The 19,139-nt window shown below is 45.6% G+C and overlaps 1 protein-coding gene across 35 annotated transcripts in view; it reads right to left on the reverse strand.

Moving 5' to 3' along the window:
* Positions 1 to 16,865, reverse strand: part of CLASP1 (cytoplasmic linker associated protein 1) — a 314,919-nt gene extending 298,054 nt beyond the window's left edge. For 33 of the 35 annotated variants that reach the window (XM_053312677.1, XM_053312569.1, XM_053312671.1 and 30 more), the window contains exon 1: positions 16,708 to 16,865. The gene's annotated coding sequence lies outside the window, so the exon portion shown is untranslated. Of the gene's footprint in view, positions 1 to 16,385; positions 16,402 to 16,545; positions 16,612 to 16,707 lie in introns of those variants that run through there. The other 2 variants (XM_053312391.1, XM_053312398.1) reach the window with 2 other exon arrangements.
* Positions 16,866 to 19,139: the final 2,274 nt, after the last annotated feature.

The following is a 19,139-nucleotide window of genomic DNA, read 5'->3' on the forward strand; positions in this document are numbered from 1 at the left end:
GGGACCTCCTCAGAAGCTCCTCCACGTGCTCCTGCTCCATGAGAGGAAGCAATGAAAAAGTCCGGGAGAGGAAGATAAAGAAATCAAAATGCTAAGAAGCTGAATTATACCAAATGGGGGAAAACAGAAAAAAGTGTTTGGAATTTGGCAATGGGGGGTGGTGGTCTAAGGCAGCTCCTTTACCACCCTTGCACAATCTAAGGTTGGGGAAAGGAGGGGGACGCGGGGGATCCAGAAAGACAAAAATCTGGAAATGTTTGAGAGCTCTCTCTGCAACCTGCAATCTCGAGCGAGACAAGACCAGGATATAGGTGCCTCCTGGAAGCAGGAAGTTCCTCTACAGGTTTACAGACCTATCTCTTGAGCATGCTCAGTCCTCAACCTATCAATGATGAGCTCCAGCAAGCGGCGGGGGGGGGGGGGGAGACGACTCCTCTGGCCACTGCCTCAACCTGGGACACCAGGGAGAGGTTAGGATTCAGAAGCACCCCCAGACTGCATACCTGTTCCTTCTGGCAAAGTGTGACCCCATCCAGAACCGGCAGATCAAAATCGTCTACCAACTTCCAATCCCGCAAAATAAGTACCTCCGACTTGTCTGGATTCAGTCTCAGTTTGTTATCCTTCATCCAGCCAATATCCACCTCCAGGCAGGCATTTAAGGAGGTTATGCCTTCTCCCAATGATGTTGACATGGAGAAAAAGATTTGGGTGTCATCAGCATACTGATAAGCTGATGATCTCCTGGTGAACTCTCCCAGCAGTTTCATGTAAATGTTAACATTGGAGACAATATGTAGCCCTGAGGGACACCATACAAAGGTTCAGATTTTGAAGAACAACAGTCTCCAAAGGACACCATCTGGAATCTGGCCAAGAGGTAGGAGTGGAACCACTCACTGCAAAGCAGTGCCTCCTACCCCCAACCCCTTCAGATCCTCCAGAAGGATACTATGGTTGATCATATCAAAATCCACTGAGAGATCCAAAAGGACCTGCAGAGTCGCACTCCCTCTGTCAATTCCCAATTGGAGATCATCCATCAGGCCAACCAAGGAAGTCTCCACTCCACAGCCCTCCCCACCAAAAAAGCCAGTTGGAAATGGGTCTAGATAATCGGTTTCTTCCAGGACTGCCTGGAATTGGGAGGCCACTACCTTGCCCAACCACAGAAGGTTGGAGACAGACTACAGTTGCTTAACTCTAAGGGATCCAATGCAGGTTTTTTCAGAAGAGATCTAAAAATTTGCTCTCCCTCAGAGAATAATTTATATTCTCTACCAGGCCTTCTAAAAAAAAAAATGATAGTATAAGCCAAGTTGAACAAGGGTCAAGTGAACAGGTGGTAGTCTGCACCATTCCAAACAGCTTGTCCACATCTTCAGGAGCCAAACCAACAAATTCATCCAGCCTAACCCCATAAGAGGTTTCACTGGACATCTCCGCATCAGACACTGCAGTAATTGTGGAATCTAAAGCCGGCCCAAATATGAGAGATTTTATCCACACAAAAAACTCATTTAAAACATCACAGCAGATAACTGATAGTCCCAAGTTCTGATTCAAGGAAGGGGGGGCACGCACAACCTGAACAACTCCGCCAGGTGTGAGCATGTGGATGCAATACAGACAGAAGATAATATTTTCTTTGCCACACACATTTCCTGAGTATAGATCTTCAAATGCACTCTATGCTGTAATCTGTCAGATTCGAGTTGAGTCTTTCTCCACTTGCGCTCCAGTCATCTACCATGCTGCTTCAGCCCCCGTAAATCTTCCATATACTAAATGGCCAGTTTTGAAGCAGGTCACTTAGGAGTGATCATGTCTACTGCCCTGGTGAGTTTGCTGTTCCAATTCTCCACCAGGGAATCAACAGGATCACTAGCAGAGCCAACACAAAATCCTCCAAAGGTTTATTGGATTCTTATTGGATCCAATAACCTTCTCGAGTGCACCATCTTAATGGGCCACTCACCCCTGTGGGGGTGGGGCATGATCGTGGGTCCAACCTTAACCAAATGGTGGACAATCCATGACAATGGGGAAATCACAGGAGTCCCCACCTACGGAACACCATCTTGATAAGAGTGGAAGACCAGATCAAGTGTGTGACCAGCAACATGTGTCGGTCCCAAGACCACCTGGCATAGGCCCACAGTTGTCATGGCCACTATGAACTCCTGAGCCGTCCCTATGTGAACACTGAAGTCCACCATCACAAGCCTGGGGGACTCCAATGTCAATCCCAACCAAGTCCGTCAACAGCTCAATTAGGGATTCTGTTGGGCAGTGGGATGACTGATACACCAACAGAAGTCCCAGTCTGTCCCTGGTCCCCAAACTCAAGTACACACATTTGATATGGTCAGACACTTCAAGGGGGACCTGGCAAGGGAGATGTTGTTCTTAAAGAACACAGCCTCTCCACCTCCCCAACCATGTCCCCTCACATTTCAGTGGGATTTACACCTAACTAAGGATAGTCAGAAGTTTTTTAAAAATCTACAAACAAGGCTCAACACCATGTCCTTGCTTGGAAATATCTCTTCCCTCCCCCTGCTCCCTTTTTATTTTTCTTAAAAATCCTGGATGGAAGAAGAATACCATGTAACTTGAAACGTTTGCATACTGCATCACAATTACCCACTGGTCTTAGTAAAGACATTATTTTAATGAGCCAGTGAATTTCAAGCATTACTGCCGCCTTAGTCTTTGAAAGCCAGCCTGATCCAATGGACAGAGTGTTACAATTTGGAAAATACATTTGAGAAAGCATTTGTTCAAACATAACTGCACACGCATGCAGCTACTCTGGGCAAAATCAAGAGCTGGATTCATGTACTGGCTTCCCACAAAGGAAAAATTAGTGAACCAGGAAAGTCCACATTCTAGTTGAAAGTGGAATCTTTTGAACTAAATATATCAAAATCCTTTTATTTTGGTATATAACCTTCCACCGTTGGTAAGAAAGTAGCAAGAGGGGGGTGGAATACACAAGTCCAATGCCCTCTCCCAACCTCCGATAAGGTAGAAACCTGGGAGCAAAGGTAGTGTCTCTGTGGACTGGACTCACAGACCTACTGAATGCCTCTGGCCAGGTAACTTTCTGCACATCTTACAGCACAATCTTCTATACGCTTATACAAGCATAAGTCCAGCTGCGCTCAGTGGGGCTTGCTCCCAGGTAAGTGTACGCAGGATTGCAATCTTAGTTTCCCCATCATGGGGCTAATAGTTACCTATCACAAAAAGCAAGAATAAATCGGATAAGGCATGGTTTCTTAACCTTGGGCCCCCAGATGTTGTTGGACTACAACTCCCATCATCCCCAAACATGGTCTTTGTGGCTGGAGATGATGGGAGTTGTAGTCCAACAACATCTGGAAGCCCAAGGTTAAGAAACCCTGAGATAAGGAAATATTGCCTTACCTATCTTAGGAAGGACAAGAAGCACACCTATTTTAATAGTCCACCCTGAGAACATATCAAGTTGGCAAGTCAGTTAGATTGTTAAAAACAAGGCATTTCTTTCCTGTTGCAGGTGATAAGCAAGTACAGAAAAGCTAGGAAGACAGTTTTATTAGCAGTTACTGATATTGTGAACAGTCATGCTTATCCAGAGAAAGCTCACAAACCTCTTGAATTTTGTGGCCTTTTGCTTCCCCCTTTCTTTTCTCTGAACCCATGTATACATGCACCTGAGGATAACATTTAATGTTGCATCTGACAAAGTAGAAAGTCCATGAAAGCTTACACCATGATACATCTGTTACTCTCTAAAATGCCCCAGGCACTCTGACTTAACATGCAAAACAATGAACCACTTGCAGATTGCAGAAAAAGCAAATTTACAATAGCACGAAAAGTTAACTTAGTTATGCTGAAACCAGAGATTGCTCAAGAGAGTTCTTTCACACAGCGCTCTTACACAAAAGTTCCTATTAAAATAAATGAGGCGCATCATAGTTGTTCATGCTTTCAGTAGCGCAACACTAGTCTGGAGTACAAGCTCCAGACTTAGCACTTGTAAGCAGCACAACACTTCTGCACTAGCATAAAGTCCTTTCACAAGCAGTTTGTTGCTCTGGATGACAGACTGTCTTTTTTGCAGTTACCTTGCAAGCACTTTCATGCAAATTGAACACAAGCCTGAAATGCCTGAGTGTACCTGGACTCACTCATCTATATCTATCAGCGTGTCCAACCGTAGTTATATGTGTATCTATTTTCAGTACAGGTGCATTCATTTTTAAATTCTACTTTATATAGCTCACATCATCATCTTCAATGTCTACTTCATGCATCTAATGAAGCAGGAGCCAGTGTGATTTAGTTAGACTTGAACGACGAAACCCAGGTTTAAGTTTCCCCTGAGCTCACTTCAGCCAGTCACTTTTTCAACCCAACCTACCTATTATTATTATTATTTTATTATTATTATTTATATGCTGCTTTTCACTCCGCAAAATGTTTTTTCTTCAAGTAGTAGTTTGTATAGCAAAAGTAATAAGAAACTTGTTTCCAGTCCTAAACGGGCTCAGAATCTAAAAAGAAACACAAGGGAGACACCAGTAACAGCCACAGGAGAGACTTTATGCCTGATTGAATAGGGATAGTTGTGAATAGGATCGTGAGTGAGCGCGCACTTTAAAAGATCTCTCTTTGTACTGAAAACAGTCACCCCTTACATGGAAGGGTTGTCAAGCCAATAGATGTAGATGCGTTCCAGAGCAGGGCTGGCTCTAGGATACAATAATTCTCCCCATCCCACTCCCCAAAATCTTGTTCATCACCCAAAGTTCCCTAGGAAACTGTTTTCCTTAATTTCATTAACATCACAATAGCATTCTCAATCTTACAGTAATAAAACATTACATCATTCCAGAAGTCAACATAGCTTACATTATCCAACTCAAATTTGCATTCTAAGCAGATAAAATGGTATTGCTTCACATAATGGGCAACATTCAGACTACATTAATCATGACTAAGTTCCACAGAAATTAAATTAATGGCACTTCAGTTAGCCATGGCGACTAGTCTGAATATTGGTCATTATGCTCAGCATGTGTACAATCTATGTACACTGATCTACACATGCATAACTATTCACATTACATTAAATGTGTATACAATAGTACACATGATATGTACTATGTTTTCCAGGGGTCCAGTCCCGTTGTTGTCTTAAAATGAACTCATGTACAACTGTTCACACAAAAACTGAATATATGTAAAGACATATGTACAATGTACAAATATATGTACATATGTGCAATGTAACATGTGAATAGCCCTAAAGATGCAAGAAAGAAACACTGGTCTTACCAGTGAAGGGTTCTTTTTTCGCAGTGTCTGAGGTCATCCTGAATACTGGGTTGTGTGCCAATCATGCCTCAGGAGACAGGAAATAGATTTTAAAAGCTTTTGTCCATATCCAGTAGTTAGGTAGGAGGTGCCCAAAAACCCCAGTTCCGGACTCTTAAGCCAGGTAGATGTAGAAGCTAGAAAATAAAAGTTAAAGTACTGGAAGGACAGAGAGGGAGATACTAGTGATAGAAAGATAGTTGGAGCCACATGGGTGAAAGAAAAAACATGAGGTAGAAGGAGAAAACACTGTTACTCCCGGGAGTCACCTCCTCCCACAACTGCGCCTAAGCCCCTGGGAGAGGAGGAATGTCCGCGGGAGGAGCAGATGACCTCAGACACTGCGAAAAAGAACCCTTCACAGATAAAACCAGTGTTTCTTTTTCTGCAGTTGTCTGAGGTCATCCTGAATACTGGGACATGCCCAAGGAATAGGAAGAGACAGGAAGGGAAGAGTGGACAGTTAGACAACCTGCTGCAGAATTATGCGACCCATGGCCACTTGATCGGAATGGAAAGATGCGACTTTATAATGTTTGATAAACGAAGAGATAGAGGACCACGCAGCCACTTTACAGATGACCTGAAGTGGAGCATTAGCTGAGAATGTGGCTGACGTACTGGCACTACGGGTTCAGTGAGCTGTGATGCCCCCAGGAAACTGTACGCAAAGGAGATAGTGGCCCTGATCCATTTAGCTAGGGTAGTATTGGATACTTTGTACCCTAGGGGATTAGGGTGAAAGGAGACGAATAGGGCATTCAAACTGGGATGAGGTTTGGTACACTTCAGATAAATTCGAAGCGCCCTGCGTACATCTAGTGTGTGCCATATTTTCTCTTTAGGATGTTTAGGATTTGGCAGGACCACCTCCTGAGACCTGTGGAAGATGGAATTGATCTTTGGAATGAAAGTGGAGTCCAAGCGCAGGACAACGGCGTCCTAGTTGAAGGAGCAAAGCTCCTTGCATGCCGATAAGTCACTCAATTCGGATACTCTGCATGCCGACGTTATGGCCACCAAGAAGAGTACCTTGTAGGAGAGGATTTTCAGAGGTGCTGACCTAAGGGGTTCAAAGGGGTGTTGCATGAGAGTGTTTAGGACCCTGTTGAGATCCCAGGACGGGAACCTGTGTATCGGTGGAGGGACGAGGTTGGTGGCCCCCTTTAGGAAGCGTCTGAGGTGAGGGTATAAGCATGGAAGATCTGTAAGATGTCAGTTCCAGCACCGATGCAAGTGCTGAAACAAGTGCTGCGATGTGTATTGGGATGGAGTCCTATCCCTATGCCCTCCTGGAGGAACAACAGAACTTCAGGGATCCCTGAGGTGATGGGGAACAAGTGCTTCCTGCGTGCCCATCTAGAGAAAGCTGACCAAGTGGCTTGATAAATCCTGTTGGTGGAGGGTTTCCTTGATACCCGTATGGTATCCTGTACCGAGGCTGTGTATCCAGCCTGTTTTAGCGAGGCACGTTCAATCTCCAGGTGCATAGTTGGAGCCAATCTGTGTCTGGATGTAGTACACGGCCCTGGGACAGCAGATCTGGGCGACGTGGAAGCGGCCATGGTTCCCTGGAGTACAGAGACCAGATCCGCGAACCACGGTCTCCTCGGCCAGCGGGGGGCAATGAGAATTATGCTTGCTTTTTCTAGAATCAGCTTCTGAAGGACCTTGGCTATGATGGCCATTGGCAGAAAGGCGTATAGGAGCCGGGGGAGCAGGGTGCTGTGAGGGCATCCATTGTCTTAGCTAGTGGTGATTGAAACCTAGTGTAAAACCTGCCGAGGTGGTGATTGGAAGGGGATGTGAAGCGGTCCATGGTTGGGAGACCGAACACTGCTGTGATCTGTTGAAAGACTTCTGTGTGTAGAGACCATTCCGCCGGATCTATGGTCTGATGGTTGAGCCAGTCCGTCGTCAGATTGGTTGTCCCACTGAGATGCTAAGCTGTGATTGAGGCTAGCTGTTTCTCTGCCCCAGTGAACAGTAGCGCCGATTCTTTCATCATGAGCCAGGATCTGGTGCCACCCTGATTTGCGACGTGTGCCTTCGCTGCTACATTGTCCATGCGTACCAGTACGTGTTGGTCCTGTATCAAGTGAATGAATTGTCGGAGGGCAAGATGAATGGCTCTTAGTTCGAGCAGGTTGATGCTCATTAAGGTCTCTTGGGACAACCAAACTCCCTGGGCAGGTTGATGGAGGCAATGTGCTCCCCATCCCATCAGGCTTGCATCCATGGTGACAACAATCCTGTCCAGTGGGGATAGAGGTAGACCTCATAGCATAGCAGGTGACACCCACCAGTGTAGAGGATGCAGAACTTCCATGGTGAGTACGATCGGCCTGTGAGTTCTGGACATGATGAGGTCCTGGAAGGGGAGAAGTAGCCATTTGAGGAAGCACGAGTGCCAACGTGCTCAGAGGGTGCACTCCAAGCAGGATATCATAGAGCCTAGTATCTACGCCAGAAGGATAACATCTGCCGCTCATCTGCTCAGAAGAGGGAGGATTAATGTTGCTATCTTGTTCCTGCGGTCTGTTGGTAACAGGACCGTGCCCTGAATGGTGTTAGGGCTCCCAGGTGTTGTAGAGATTGAGAGGGAACAAGGTGGCTTTTTTGCCTGTTGACTATGAAGTCATGTGATTCCAGTAGATGTAGAGTCCGTTGTACATCTTGGTAAGCTTGGGAGACAGACGAACAGTGGATGAGGTGGTCATCCAGGAATGGGTGTACATGTACTGCTTCCACACGCATCTGGGCCATTAAGGCTACCATGATCTTGGTGAAGACCCTTGCAGCGGAAGAAAGGCCGAACGGCATTGCTTTGTAATGATAATGCCAGTCGTGGATGTGAAAACAGAAGTATCTGTGGTGGGACGGATGAATGGGGATGTGAAGATATGCCTCCAAAAGGTCTATGGAGGCTAGGAACTCCTGATTGCGTATCGCTTGCTTGATGGTGCGGAGGGACTCCATCCTGAAGGGTCTTTCTCGGGTGTGATGGTTTAGCCTCTTGAGGTCTAGAACCACCCTCCACGAGCCATCCTTCTTCGGTACCAGGAATAAGATGGAATAAATTCCCTGAGTGTGTTCTATTAGAGTGGCCGGTTCTATGGTGTGGATCTGAATCAGATGTTTTATCGCCTGAGACATCCGCAGCATTTTCATCAGATTCCTGGATGTGGGAGTGTGTGTGTAGGAATCGGGAGGGGGTGCAGTGAATTCCAAACAGAGGCCATAATTTATTTATTATTTCTCTGTGTAAACTGCCCTGAGCCATTTTTGGAAGGGTGGTATAGAAATCAAATTAATTAATTAATTAATTAATTAAATAAAAATGGTTTGTAGAAATAGCTTATTATTTCTAAATAATAAAAAGACGGTTTCTAGCACCCAGGCATCTGATGTAGAATGGCTCCATGACGTTGAGAAAAGACAGAGCCGGCCCCCGACGGGTAAGGAGTCATTGTTTTCTTCCTTGTTGGAATCCAGATCTGAAGGGCTGTCTTGGGCCCTGCTGTTTCCTCTGATCCACTGCTGCTGCCCCTGTTGTCGCCAGAAGGATCTGAGATTGTTATTGAATGGTTGGTAGTATCTGGAAGAGTTGAAGGAGGATCTCTGGAAGGACCTATAGGGGCAGAAATTGTTTGGAGAGAACCTACTCAGTCGGTTATATTCCCTTCTGGACACAAGTATAGCCTTTTTCTTATCATTAGTCTCTACCAGGATGGGTTTAACAGAGAATCCACAAAAAGCTTAGCCCTAGAGAAGGGGGATGAGGCCAGTTAAGTATGGATTTGTGGTCTACTTTCCAGTTCTTCAACCAAAGGCATCTCCTCACTGCCACTCCTGCAGCCATGGATCTAGATGCGTGTTGGATACAATCCAAACTAGAATCAGCCATGAAGACTGCCGCCTTAGGAAGTTCGTTAATCCCCTGTCTAAGCTGCTTGTTCTCGGGGGAATGAGTTGTATCAATTCTTTTGCCCATAAAACTGATGCAGTGTGAAAATGGAATTTGCAGTGGCTGCTTTGAATACCGTTGTCGCGCCATCATGTACTTTGCAGAGAAGGAAATCGCACTTCTTATCTTTGGGAATTTTGAGTTGCTCATCCCCATCCTTATTCATGAGCGTTCCAGAAACCAATTGTGCTACAGAAGCAACTACAATAGGAGAAACCAATACAGCCATAACATCATCAGGTAGAGCATACAGTTTTTTAGGGTATGGAGCAGTTGGTTTGGCAACAAATGGCATTTTCCACTCAGAAAACATAGTATCCCTAAAGAGAAGGGGAAAGGGTACAGAGGTAAAGGAGGCTGAGGTGGAAGGAAAAATCACCTGGTCAAAGCCTGGTTGTGGCTGAGCAATGGACTGTGGGGAGATATCCTAAATAATCCTCTGTGCCTTCACCAATAAGACCTCAAAGTCAGATGGCTGAAACAGCCTGAATGAACTGACTTGTCGAGAGGGAGATTCCTCCTGCAATAGTTCCCCTTCCTCCGTATCAGAGAAGGAGGAGGAGGAATCATAAGAGGGTGGAACAGGAAGCTGGCTAGGCTTCTGAAGAGCAGTGGGGGGCAGGTGAGGAAGATGGACAGGAACCAGAGGCTTGGGTACTGAAGGAAGGGGGTTCAGAGCTAAAGGAGGGGGTGGGGAAGTAGAATCCTCCTCAGATGTGGAGGACGAAGAAGAGAGGAGAGGAGAGCTGGTCTTGTGGTAGCAAGCATGACTTGTCCCTAGCTAAGCAGGGTCTGCCCTGGTTGCATATGAATGGGAGACTTGATGTGTGAGCACTGCAAGATATTCCCCTCAGGGGATGAAGCCGCTCTGGGAAGAGCAGAAGATTTCAAGTTCTCTCCCTGGCTTCTTCAAGATAGGGCTGAGAGAGATTCCTGCCTGCAACCTTGGAGAAGCCACTGCCAGTCTGTGAAGACAATACTGAGCTAGATAGACCAATGGACTGTCTCAATATATGGCAGTTTCCTATGTTCCTATGTTCCTAAGAGGAAGGGCAGGCAGGCCTTTTCGTTTTTCACTGCCTAGGTGGTCTAGGAAAATATTTTCCCCGTTCATTGCGGGTTATGACCCCTCTAGTTGGGCTCAACTCAGGGGAGGAAGAGAGAAAGATAGGTTTGGCAGGGTTTGAGTTGTCCCACTGTGTGATAGGAGGGAGTGCAGAAAACTCTGTGCAAATGAAGTCCTTTAGCCATAGTTCAAATTCAGGAGCAGCCTGCCTGTTTTGCAGCCCAATAGTGAAAAGTACGGTACTCACGCCCTCTGCTGGGGTTTGGCTGAGCATCCTAGAGGCATTTGGACTTTTTGCGGACTCACAGCCACTTTGTACATCCCTGCCATCTCCACGAGGAGAGGAGAGTAGGGAAGAGTGATATTGCCCTAATGGGCTGCAGGGGGTGGGCTTTGTAGTCGGGGGGGCTTCGGAAAGGGAACCCCTTAAGAGATCTTTGGCTTGTGCTCTTTCCATGAGTGGAGGAAGGGAAACCCAAAAGTAAAAGACTCAAAAGGCAACACCGAATTGGTCAAATTGGAAAAGAAAACAAGGTTTTTGGAGGGATTTTGGCAATTTAAAAAAGGCCTAGATCACTCCTTTCACACCCTGGCACAATCTAAGAGAAACGGGGCAGTGTTCCCTCTAAGGCATGCACACATGCCTGTGCTCACAAGTTTTTTGATGTCCGCTCAGTTAATTTTAGATCCCGCTCAGGTTGAATCAAGAAGGCCCTATTTTGAATGCATGAGTGCACACACTGCCTTGATACTGCCACCCAGAACAAAACTCATTCCGCATACAGATGAAAAAAATTAGAGAGAACACTGAACAGGGGGAAGATAAGAGCAGAAGAAAAGAAAATACAAGACCTGAAGGCTTAAATTTGAAAGAGCTCTCTCCATACGCTGCGTTCCGAGCAAAGACAGGACTAGAACTGGGGACTAGGCACCTCCTGGCGGCAGGAAGTTAAAACTACAATGATGTCAGTCCGGGCTTCTGAGCATGCTCCATACTTAACCCATAATGATGAGCTCCAGCACAGGACAGAAAGGGCTGTCTGCGACAAATAAAGTTTTTATTAATTAATTCCACCTCAGAATATCCTAATCTAAGCACGGTTAAATTTCTAGGTGCCATGACTCCCTGCTCTAGCATGATGTGTGGGCTGTGGGACTGCCCAAGAACAAGCATTGGAAGCAACATGATACAAGATGCTAGGAAGCAGCAGATGAAGGGAAGACTCTTGATAGCAAAAAACTGAGAACCACATTAGAGCAAGAGAGGTGGTTTAAGTCTATAATCCATGGGCCACAATCAGGCAACACACAAAACACTCTTCCTGGAGCCAAAAAGACAAAAGCAGGAAGAGGAGAGGGAAAGAAGCTTCATGGTTGAAGACAGAATAGCAATAATCTTTGATTACTTGGAGGACTGGGCAAGAGGCAGCAGACTGGTCACTATATCTTAGATCTTGTTCACAAAAAAATGTCAGTGATAGGACTAAGGCTGCAATCCATTGAACACTTACCTGGGAGACTGAATACATATTGAATACAGTGGAACTTACTTCCAACTGAACATGCATTGGCTCAATCTGCAAATAAACCTCATATATCTACAATATCCCCACTAATATTCTCAAGCAACCTACTGAAATCCTACTCCTCCATAACCGCATTTAGGAACTCAAAAAGCAGATGGAAAGAGTACAGAATGCTGGGGGGTGGGGACACATAAAAGTGTTAACTATTAAGGTATGCTGACAATATTTTGACATATTTTGAGAGAATAGATTCTACCAGCATTATTTTTGTTATGTAAGAGATGTATACCTTCTCTCCAAACACTGTTTAAACCAACAAAAGCATATTAAATAACTAATTAATGGTAATTACTATTAAAGCCCTTTGTTATTTTGGGTCAAGATATGTGAAGTAATGCCTTCTCCCACATGTATCTGCCCAATCTATATGATCAGACAAAGAGGACTTCCTACATGCGCCACCATAGTCTGAGTTTAATTTGGCAGCCACATGGAAAACAGCCTTCCCAACACCTCTTCCTGTGTGGTTTGTAGTGCTATGGTATTATCTGGTATTATTTTTCTACTGCATTGTTATTTTAAATGTGTAAGCCACCCTGAAACTAGAGGGAAGCGTGGGGTAGAAATTCTTAAAATAATAACTTTGCAAACTCCCCACTTGTTTTCCTGAGCAGATGATTTCTTTGTAGTTGCAAGTAATTAAGAAGGGATTTTGGCCAACTGGCTTTTCACAATTGAAAACTGAAATCCAAAACACATTTCCTTGGAAGCAAGTTCATTTTAGTAAACAAGACTTTACCCCAAGTATGGACACTTAGGATCAATGTGTGTCAACAATCAGGAAAGCAGCTCAGTTGTGATATAGCCTAAAACTTAGGCACTCATTGTCTTCAGTCAAAGTAGGTTGGCCAACACTGTGCTTTGTGCCACCTCCAGCACCTTAAAAGCTTAACAAAATGAGCAGTCAAAGTGTGCCCCACTGACATTTTGGCCTTTGTGAAAACAATGATTTTGTTTTATTTTGAACCCAATCACCCTGGCGGCTATTTTTATTAATGCAAGAGGGCTGCATCACTACATTAACTGAAGAAAATAAATTTTGTCACATTTAACCCATTCTTTGTTCACCTGCTTTATTCTCCCTGCACATCACACACACTGAGCCCATTCTCACAACTGAGTAAGAGGGCTACCGTGTGGGCGTCGGGGAAGGCTGCTCAAACTTACCTTTCCCGCAGACAACCACTCCTCCATTGTTGGATCACTCCTCCAGGCAGCGCAGAGGGCAGCGCAGTCATCCCAGCCCCCAAAATCCCATAATGCACCATGTGAGTACATGGTGCACTGTGGAGATCCCATCACTGCATGATTAAAAAAAAAACAGGGCAAAGGGAGCACTCACTCCCTTAACCTCATTTAAGAGGCTGGCCCCATAAGTGGGTTTGCTGCTGCAGCGGTGCCAACAGCCACATGGCTACCGGTGGTTCCCAAGTGCAGCCATGTTTGTGTTTGGCTGCCTTAGCCTGGTCTTGGCTGTGCGTGAGAACAGCCTCCGTCATCTCTCTCTGCATCATCACTGATCTATCTGCACTCCACCTCTTGCTTCTTGTAGCATACACTCTGTTCTCTTTGCACCCCCAATCAATTATCCCCTTTCCTCACCCACAGTGTCAGCTGCACAGCTGCTTCTCAGTTATCTCCTATTCCTCTCTTTGTGCCCCCCCAGAGCTCCCCAAAACATACATTACCCCATTTCCTTGTTTGTCTTTCCAAGGATGCCAGTGGGGGACAGCCTGGCTTCTAGTGAGCCTTTGGGAACAGTCTGGTTAGCAGAAATCAGCAAACGTTTCTGACATAACTGAGAAAAACAGCAACTGCCAATATCCACATATCAAGGTACTCTTAAAAGCACAGCTACAGTGGCAGGCTGAAAAGCTGGCCACCCTACTTCTCCCCCTCCCTCCACAGGTCTCTCAGCATCACCAGCTCAGTGTGTGTCCCCCCCCCCCTTCTGTGTCTTCTTTCATGAAAATGACATTGAATTAACCCCCTTTTAAGATGAACACCCAGTTCTGCCCCATTTCCCTTCAGAGCCAGCATGGTGTAGTGGTTACAGTGCTGGACAAGGACCGGGGAGACCCTAGTTCAAATCCCCATTCAGCCATGAGACTTGCTGGGTGACTCTGGGCCAGTCACTTCTCTCTCAGCCTAACCTACCTCACAGGGTTGTTGTGAGGAGAAACTTAAGTATGTAGTACACCACTCTGGGCTCCTTGGAGGAAGAGCGGGATATAAAATGTAAAATAAATAAAAATAATAAATAATTCTTATACTGGGCCTGTGCAATAAAGGGCAAGACAGCAAGACACACAAGGCTTTCACTCACTCAGCAGTTCACCACTGAGGAAATCTCAGATGCAGGCAATGCTGTGGGCTGGCTAAAACAAATGGGGCAAGGGATACATGCCACCTCTGCCCGTCTCTGAATTTAGAGAGGAAAAGAAGAATGTTGAACATAAACCAAGCCTCTTGGTTGGCTACAAAGAGGGCTGCAAAAACACAGGGGGCTGGAATTCTCTCAAAAATCCACAAACAGGAAGGGGATGCAGTTTAAGGTCTGCTGTGCCTTCCATACACCCAATTCAAGACAATAATATTCTCTCCAGTTCACATGTACTAGAAGAGGAAAGATGGCCATCTTTCATGCGAAGAGGGAGAATCATGTGTGTTATTTTTTTTTAAGATAGGATATGTCTTAGAGAAATGAGTACAGCATTCTAAATGCAGAAAATATTTATATGCTAAAGTGGTTGGCACATTTCTTGCATTTGCCACCTGTTAATTTGAAGCACTCATTCTCATATATTTAGGGGGGGAAACTTTCAGAACGTTTACAAAATAGCACAGCAGAGGGTTCTGTATCTCATCCCTAGTGACGTCAAAGGACCTCTCTAACAAGTGCCTGAAACAACCATGCTAACAAATTTTATTTTCACACAGTGTCATTACTACAGATTACATACTTGGGGCAATGGAAAAATCACATTTTTGAGAGACTATGGTTTGAAGATGGTAAACACACACATACAAAATTGGGAATGATGGCAACATAACATGCTTGGAGAACTCCATACTAATAACAGGAAGCCACCAGTGTTCCCTCTAAGGCATGTGTGCGCGTTCACACTTTTTTGATGTCTGCTCAGTTAATTTTAGATGCCGCTCAGGTTGAATCAGAAAGGCCCCATTCTGAATTCACATGAGCACACACTGCCTTGATACTGCCGCTCAGAACAAAACTCATTCCGCACACAGATGAAAGAAATTAGAGAGAACACTGGAAGCCACATGTACAGTATATATCACATACCTATGGATGGTTCTTCAAAGACTGCACATGCACAACAGATCAAGGATATTGCACATGTTGGTTCATAGACAGAGAAGGAAAAGGTGGAATAGTAAAGCGCAAAGAACTGAAAAAATATGTCTTCTTCTCTTTGGTAACTTCATAACTGTATAAAAAGTATCAAAGTCTTTAAATCAACTGTATTAAAGACTAAAAAAACAGTCTTGAGTGTAGGGGAAATGCCATCTCTTCACAAGCAAAGTGCTACCTTCATGAGAGACATCTGGCTCTCCCACAACAAATATATAGCCATTAGACATTTGCTGCACTATAACTTGATCTTTTGGAAAGGCTCCAAAACTGTGGGAGCAATTTTCCACTGATACCTAACACAAACACAACAAAAACCCATCAGGAGACACAATGAACCCCACACTCCCCCAACACATTAAACTTTTTCACAAAACACAGGTTTAATCTGGTATCTTGCTTAATTTACATACCATCAATAACCATTAAAATGCTAACATTTTGAGGCTGATTTACAGAGAACTAACATTATGCCCACTGAAGGTGTAACACAGCATTTGTTTTATACACCAACACTGATCATCTATAGATGTCACCCAGTTTTGCTAATCCGCATACACTATTTACATGTACACACTGATAACTCACACAAGCTGTTACCAGTACAATAAATCAACAAAAAATGTTGAAACATCCACACACACGAGAATAACGTATATTCCATACACACAAATTATGGAAAAAAACCTTGAAGTAAGGTCGAAATGGTGCATGTATGCTTTTCCGTAGCAGCACATAACAGTCATGCCTTAGTCTCATATTTAAGCACAATAGGGAGAGGTGGGGATGATACAAAAGCTGCATTCGCCTGTTTCACTCTTCTACTTAGATCGTGAACACTTGCCAAAAAAAAATAGCGGAGCCTTGGTAGGTCACCCAGCCCACCCTCCGAGGCTGTACAGACGCATCCCCCCCGTAACGGATTTGCTTTGTTCAAGTATATAATTCATCTCAAGGAGACGGGAGGGAGGAGGATAGAACAGGAAAATTGCCTCTGGCAGCAGATCACTTTCTTACCAGCGTTTCCCCACCATGTCCGTTCATTGTGCAGGCGCTTCAGATCCCTCCCCTACCATGCATGCAGAGCAGAATCCAACACACGGCCGCCGCAAAAAAGAAGTGGGGTCCCAATGCAAACCCCCCGTCCCGCCCACCCCAGCGCACGCTTCCACCTCACCCAGAGCCCTTTGGTCATCAGCAGCCCGGCGGCCAGCCATGCACACAACCATCGAGACAATTCTGCAGCCTGCCGATCGCTCCAAACAATGATTCCCAGCCCCTCCTCCCCATCCTCCTTGCTTTCCCCTCCCCCTCCATGCCCCCAGCCCCTCCTCCTTACCCAGGCCCGTCGGCGGGGGAGGGCGGCCGCCCGGGGCTCCGCGCTGCAGTGCACACCGACCCGTTGTCCAGTCTTCCACCGGACTCCTCTGGGCCGCTGCCGCTCCTGCCGCCGCCGCCGCCTCCTTCTTCTCCTCCCCCTCCCACCCAGCGGCAGCGCGGAAAGGAGATGCAGAAAGCGCGCTGCCGTGACGCGACGGAGAGGAGGGGCAATAGCCGGCCGGGCCGGAGGCTCAGAGCCCGGATGTCTCGCGACTCCTCCCGGCCAGAGTGGCGCGCGTGCCCCTTAGCCCGCGGCAGGGTGGGCGCAGCGACAACGAGAAGGGCGGAGAGAAAGTGTGGGTGCTTGTGGGTCTGCGAATCTTCTCTCTGTCTCCCTCAGGAGAACACACTGGGGGCTGGCTGTGGTCTCTTTGCACCTTGCTAGAAAGCAGTTCGTGCCTGTTCATAGTGAACAAAAGTCCTCGTTTTAGTAGACCAAAACCTATGTGAAAAGAGTGGATTCATTATTAGGTATACTGGGCAGAGAAACACTTTTTAAAGTAGTGGCTCTCGTATACTTTGCGGGGGGGGGGGAGCAAGTGTCTCTATTTAGTCCAGCTGAGCATCTCTCCAGTGGCTGCCTGTCGCTGGCGTCTCCCTGGTGTTTTGTTTTGCATTGTGAGCCCCTTTGCTACAGAGAATCGTTTGTTCATTCCTTTTCGCTTTTTGAACTTGCATATAAATATGTTTCCAAGTAAATAATATTCAGATTTGAGCATTTTAGTCTTGAATGGTGAGCCTGGCGATATTAATATAGGGCATTACTAAGCATCTTCACAAAGTTCAGAGAATTGCATCAACCTTGGAAAGAGTAAACTATATTTTATTGGCAGGTGGAGGGAAAACTTAATTGCTTTTTATGTATTGGTTTAGTTGGCTTACTTTCAAGCTGTGCATTACTTGGTTTCAGACGGAGTTTAACGTTATTAGTCTTGATTTGTTGTATGTTGGTTTACCGTCTTTGTGGGAAGGGAGATTAAACTTGGATTAATCACTCCCCAGTCGTTGCTTCTGCTCCCCAGTCTAGGTTTTGCAAAGTTTAGTGCCCATATAAACCCCCTGACTTGGTTGGTGTCATAAATGTCTCTTAGACCTCTCCAAACAGCAACCCCCCCCCAGCTTAAGTGGGAGATAAGGGTATTGATTCAAAGTCTCATTTTAGCTGTGAAGCAATGGGGTGGGATGGCCAGGCCCTACCCAACTGCCTTGGATAGAAAAGAATCTTTAAATGGTACCTTACACAGGCAGAATAGACAGGTTTCTGACTTCAATGAGTTCACAATCTGAAAGGCAATGGGGAAAACAATGGAGGGAAAGAAACATATGGGTATATGCAATTGCATTTAAATTAAGCTTGGATACTGAGAATTTAGTGGGGGAAGGAAAGGCCACATAAATTTGATGAGTATTGAGGAGAGGCTTGAAGGAAGGAAGAGAGGTGGCACAATAGACATATATGCAGGTACAGGGTCTCTTTTCTTCCTTCTAACATCCTATGCTAAGCATGCCTCCTTTAAGGTTTACTCCACTGTCACCAAGCACCAATCTACTAGCAGTCCTACAAGTGTTGAACATAACATGTGAATAGGGCTAATTAGCTCTGTTCAGTCATACAAAAAAGAAAAGATGCTCTGGAAGTCCCACCCCAGCACATCACTTACTCACTCCTCCATAGTGCTCATGCTTACAACAGCATTTGTCTGAACAGGTTGCCCCAGCCAGTCAATCACGGAAACACCTGCTATCATAGTTACAGCATTCACTTTTTCAGATGAATGCCACAGTAACCGTGACCAGCGCACAGTGGGGAAGTAAGCCTAGTTGCAACTTCCGGACCCCCTTTGGACACTACACACACACCTTTACCTGAACAGGGCTATTGTCTCCAGCCCATCATTGTTCTTCCTCTTGATTTGGAAAGAAGTGGCAGGTATTAAGGTGTCTTACATTAAGACCTGTCACTTCTTTTCAAATCCAGAGTTGCCCAGCCAAATCTGAAATTCCTGGCCAAAATTATATGTTGTTTCAGTGATCAGGTATCACACAAACATCTTTTCCAATGGCAAACAAGCTTAATGTATATTATCTGTGCTTAGCATGTAAGGATGTTATTTTATAATTATTACATGATAATGTTGTGCACATGACCATTTCTGGGGTGGGGAGGGCAGGCCAGTGGGAAGGCGCGGTTGAACCTGAGGCTTGCCAGACTACTCTGAGCAGCACGGATCGCCAGTGGCCAGGAAAATGATTCCTGGCCTCCAGGTATCCCACAATGCACCATGATACATGTGCAGTGCATTGGGAGAATCCCCCATAAGTCAGGCACTCGAGGCACCCGACTCTATGCTCAGGCTGGATTCAACTTGAGCATACGCACAACCCTGGACC

This window comes from Hemicordylus capensis, chromosome 1, assembly GCF_027244095.1.
Source record: "Hemicordylus capensis ecotype Gifberg chromosome 1, rHemCap1.1.pri, whole genome shotgun sequence".
NCBI lineage: Eukaryota > Metazoa > Chordata > Lepidosauria > Squamata > Cordylidae > Hemicordylus > Hemicordylus capensis.